Consider the following 5,368-nt stretch of genomic DNA (forward strand, 5'->3'; position numbering starts at 1 on the left):
GGAGAGGACATTGGAGAGCTGACAGGAAAGCATTGGGTGGAGAGAGGGGAGCGGGATCGGCAAAGGACCTCGAAGTGGGATTCGAACTCTGGTCGCCGTGAGCGCAACTGTGCTATGTCGATGCACTAACCATAAGGTTATGGGCGCCGACCCGATTCTCGATTTTTTTATTACATTCAGTGAGTATAGTTTTAATACAAATGCTATTGATATTTCTAAAAAATTAACAGTAAACATCAGTTTACAAATGGTGAATTAATAAAAAGAAATTAAGAACCACGTGCCTGTATTTTAAACCTATTCTTTTTTTTTGTATAGGGTTCTTTTTTAAACAATAATAGGGCCCTATAAAATGTTCTTAATTTTTCTGGTAATCAGATGAAGGCATAAAACATTAATTTAATTTATAATGAAAATTAAACCCTTTTATTTTGTTGGCAAACAAAGTGCTGCACAACAGAGGTTTACTGTTAAAATTAAAAAGAAAACAGATGTGATTTATTCCTTTAAAAATAAAGATTTATTAATATTTATTAGCAGTAGTAGCATTGAGTCTTCTTAAGACTGCTAAATAGTAATATATTCTGACAGTTTAACGTTTTTATTTTGACGGGTTGCCGTGAAGAATTTGCAGCTGCTGTGTATGTGATATGATGGTAGTTTTCTCAAATGAAACGGTAAAATGCTAATGAAGTGACTCTCAGAGCAGCTGGAGATGACATTCGTGTTCATATCATCATATAGCGAGACAGCAGAAGCTGAAAAGACCGCAAGCGTCATCCGGGCTTTAGTATGCGTGTAGTAAACAAAGTTCACCGCGCCATCCGCCATTCATTCATTGCGGAAATCATGGCGCCTTATGCGTGATATCAAATGCTTCCGCAGATTTATAGCATTACTATAGCATTTCACCTGAGCATTGCGAATCATGCGTATGGCCATGATAAGCGCTGAATGAATGACAGGCTTTCTGTTGTAACATCGCGCAAGGTAAATAAGGGTGACATCTAGTGGAGAAGACTAATGATAAGATTCACGTTAATCAGATCTTGTTTTAAATGTGTGCTCAAATAAATCCTGGAAAAGATCGATTCGCGGCTTTTGAGAATCGATATCATTTTAAAAAACGATTAATCGAAAAATCGGGGTTTTTTTTTGCCCAGCCCTAGTGCGAACATACACATGCAGTATACTGGTGCCTTTTAAAATGTTTTCACACATCATCTGGTAAATGTAAGTATGTAAACGTAAATGTAACAGAATTACTCATTTCAGTGCTTCAAGGGTGACCTTACTATCAAAATCTAATTTATTTTTAATTGTATAAATGATTTATGTTAGGGACAAAAACCCTACTTTGTCCATTGCAGACTGTGTGACCTGTATTAACATGTATTTATTATGTGTACATTGTTGATGCATGTGTCTGTGGTATCCCTGCAAAAGTATGTTTCCTGTTTTACAGGAACAATACAACACATCATGATATTACAATTATTTTACCATGCTTCTTAAATGACATTCATTAAATCACATTGACAGTAATCAAGGTAGAAAACACGTATTTACAATATAAGAAATAATAATTTCTTAATAATAATTTCTTAATAAAATAATAAATAATATGTTCATCACTAATAAAAAAAAAAAAAAGAGTAACAAAAGCACGACAGGACATCATTAAAACACCTATATATGAATATGTATTATACGAATATGCTAATCATACAAGTACTACGATATTACCATCGCTTTACTATGGTATCGTCACACCATTTATCCCTTAAACAGGATAGTCAGCACATACTGCAACACAATTATGGCAATACCACTGATTTTGGCATGAGCCAGTTAACTAACATTGCAAGGTCATATCGGCGTTGGGATTTGTTAAACAACAAAAATATGCCATGTACCTCTAGAATACACTTAATACATTAGTATACAATATGATTGCGTATCTTTAGTCTGTTTTACTCTGTTGCTCCGTGCTGGATAGATTAGAACACATTTACTGGTCTACTACTAATGCTAAAGCTAAAACTGAAATACAACATCGGTCATCATCCGCAGTAGCTCAATGTCACTAACACAATTTCAAACACATTCATTCGCTCGCTCGACACATAAAATAACAAACAAAGCTTCATTAAATCAGACGATATAGAGCCTGCAGATATCAAAATAAACACACACAAAAAAAGAAATTTATCTCACAAACCTCGCGCCTCCGACCGTCGCTCGCTCAGGGAGGAAGTGAGTGAGTGACGCAAACAGGAAACAGATGGGCAGAGCGTTGTTGCTGATATCAAAAAGAAGACCAATGCTGCGTCTCAATGTGCCTACTTATACTACGCCCTTAAAGTGTGTACTCTTTTGGTGAAGAATAAGTACACACTTTTGAGTGTGTAGTAGAAGAGTAGGCAAGCGTTAGGACATGCTATCAAGAGGTTGAGGAGCACAGTGTGGAAGCTGGAGGAGCTGAACACGCAGCGCCAGCTGAAGCTTGGGCTCTGATCCTATGGGGTGGGTGGGGCATTACAAATTTTTTTTTTTCCCCTTCAGTACAGATTCATCACCCATGTGCGCAAGATATACAGTAGGTGGCGGTAATACTCCTAAGGAGTGAACGGCCATTGAACAAAAAGAATAAGAAGAAGACATATGGGATGATATTAGGCTCAAAATGATTAATAGATGCACGCACAATTATCCATGTACTGCATAAATTTTATACATGTATCTTACTAACCACAAACAATATCATAAATTGCTCATGCAAAAAGGAATACATGCATATGTGGATCAGATGACACGCGTGCATTAATTGACTTCTAGTTCGAGTGGATCTTCTTCGGTTCATTTGGATTTTGAGACTTCATTTTCGCAGTTTACAGTATTTCACGTCCCCCACACACACAACTACCAACGAACAAGGCCCAGTGCAATTCATTAACGTGTACACGATTTGAAAAATTTGCAAATGTGCGTCACTACACTGAAACAAATGCTTTTCAACCGGTGTCTGCAGAGTTAAGAATTACATTAATGTGCAGCATTTTGTTTTCACAATTTGGCTATTTGAATTTGAATGCAACAGACTATTATTTATTAGGCCTATGTAAACCAGGCTTTGTACTTAACCCGCTTTCCAAAAAAAAAATATATATATATATATCATGGTATTCTTCACATGAAAAATCGTCCTCTTCACATAAGCAAATAGGCTATGTGCTTGGCCCGAGTTTAGGCTGGGCCCGGATTGTACTACGGGCTGTTTTAATTAACCAGTGTATCTAGATTCAAAGACACATCTTTTTCATCAGCACCTGATCAATTAATACTAGCCCTTACCTTTTATATTCAATTCAATTCAATTCAATTCTATAATTTGTTAAAAAATAAATAAAAACTTGTGTACTGCGCTAGACTAACTGAGACCTAACCTAACATTCGTGGTCAGAATTATTGGCACCCTTAGTAAATATGATCAAAGAATCCTGCAAAAAATAAATCTGTATTGTATAAAATATCACAAATCTCCCTGAAAGTGGATGTCTGTCTATATTGTCTTAATACAAGGTGAGGAGGATAGTTTGAGTGGCCAAAGACTCTCCACAAAGATCTCTTGTCAAGTGATCTCCAAACTCATCAGGCATTATAGGAGAGACTCAGAGCTGTTATTGTGGCAAAAGGAGGGAGCAAAAAGTACTGAATAAAAGGGTGCCATTAACTGTGGCCAATGTGTATAAGAGAAACATTTATTTCCTAATGAGCTTCCCCTCACCCCCTTTTTGTTCTTTTATCAAAAAGGATTAATGATGCAGATTTATTTTCACAGGCTTCTTTGTTCATATTTACCAATAATTCTGACTACGACTGTGATCTTTTATCAAAAAGGATTAAATGATGCAGATTTATTTTCACAGGCTTCTTTGTTCATATTTACCATGGGTGCCAATAATTCTGACTACGACTGTATAGCCTATGCAAATGTGCAAAACTTGCTCATAACTTTAAATTTTTGATTCGATTGTGTGAATGGGTTTTGCCCCACATTCTCTGCAGCAACTCTAGCATAACTGTGAGCACACGAGTTTCTTAATTTGTGATTTGTGGAATAGGATTTGTGCACCTCAGAATTTGAAATGGTGTAACCGTTGTGTTGTGTTTGTTAGAGAATGAGTAAAAAAAACTTTTTCTCTGTGACTTCAAATTTACCAATATGCATGTGTGACTATTCATTACAACTACAAATTCCACTGTCAGAGGTGCTAATGTTTGCTATAATAATACCTTCACAGAACATGGTAGTAGTCAGCCATCCATGCAAAAGCAGAGGTCAGTGTGGTGTACTGTAGGTACAGCTGTCCAGGCCAACATCTGATGTGCTGATGTCCTCAACTGTCATCCCAGAAAACCTGCAATAAAAACAGTACAGTTCAAAATTCATCATACATTACCAACATAAAAGGGCTGCCCAATCCTGTTCCTGGAGATCTACCTACCTGCAGAATTCAGATCTGACCCTGATCCAATACAACCGTCTGTAATTGTCGTCTGCCCGTCTGCTTTCATTGATGTGCTGTGAAGTAGATTTGTTGACAAGTTCCTCCCTGAAAGTACATCAATGACACAATAAAACTGTATTTTCGTAGAGGATCATTTAATAAAGTCACTATATTACTTTTTAAATGATCTCATTAATAACTTTGTTAAATAATATTAGCATTGCTAACAGGCGAGTGCTTATGAGAAAGGCATGCAACAGCTTTTTAGGTTCATTTACAGTTATTTACATTTGTATCATAAATACATACTGAGTCCCAAAGTGCTCTTCAGTAAACGTGGTAAAAAGATGTCCAAACTGATTAATATTTTAATAGTAGTAGAATATCAAAATTACAAAAATGCCATCATGAGCTGTTTGAGTGTAAACAAATAGAATAGAGAGGGACAGAACACAGCTAAACCCTCCATCTAAATCTTCAAGTCAAAGGGGTACTAGTTATATTTAGTTATATTTAAAAGTTTGGTATCGAAAACAAGTTCCATTTTAGAACCGGTTCCAAATTTCCAAAAACCGGGTATTCGATAAGACGCGTGCATTTCAATTCTGCTTAACGATTCCTGCGTTCGCATTTTAATGTGATTTAAAACGATTTAAGTGCAGGAACGGAAAGAACTTGCGCCCCGTTTACGTGCAGCGCACACGAAGCGCAAATGTGAGCACAGAGAACAGAGGTCTTGGTGCGGTATCCCGGTGCATTTCCACTGCAGAAAAGGTTGTTCTGGGCCGGAACTGATTCTTTCATATGTATCGACCAGTATGCAGAAAACCATGTCCTTATATCATCATAAACACAGC

The 5,368-nt window shown here is 36.7% G+C and overlaps 1 protein-coding gene and 1 long non-coding RNA gene across 2 annotated transcripts in view; both read right to left on the bottom strand.

The window, feature by feature from the left end:
* LOC107731261 (cytochrome c oxidase subunit 4 isoform 1, mitochondrial-like) overlaps nt 1-2,318 on the bottom strand; it is an 8,649-nt gene extending 6,331 nt beyond the window's left edge. Inside the window, exon 1 of the mRNA XM_016542342.1 lies at nt 2,222-2,318. The gene's annotated coding sequence lies outside the window, so the exon portion shown is untranslated. The remainder of the gene's footprint in view (nt 1-2,221) is intronic.
* Nucleotides 2,319-4,141: 1,823 nt separating this feature from the next.
* Nucleotides 4,142-5,368, bottom strand: part of LOC107731352 (uncharacterized) — an 8,222-nt gene continuing 6,995 nt past the window's right edge. The window contains exons 2-3 of the long non-coding RNA XR_001638768.1: nt 4,505-4,616; nt 4,142-4,421 (exon numbers count right to left, since the gene is read on the bottom strand). This is a non-coding gene — a long non-coding RNA (uncharacterized LOC107731352). The remainder of the gene's footprint in view (nt 4,422-4,504; nt 4,617-5,368) is intronic.

The sequence above is a fragment of the Sinocyclocheilus rhinocerous genome, unplaced genomic scaffold (assembly GCF_001515625.1).
Source record: "Sinocyclocheilus rhinocerous isolate Xijiao unplaced genomic scaffold, SAMN03320098_v1.1 scaffold6727, whole genome shotgun sequence".
In the NCBI taxonomy this organism is placed as follows: Eukaryota; Metazoa; Chordata; class Actinopteri; order Cypriniformes; family Cyprinidae; genus Sinocyclocheilus; species Sinocyclocheilus rhinocerous.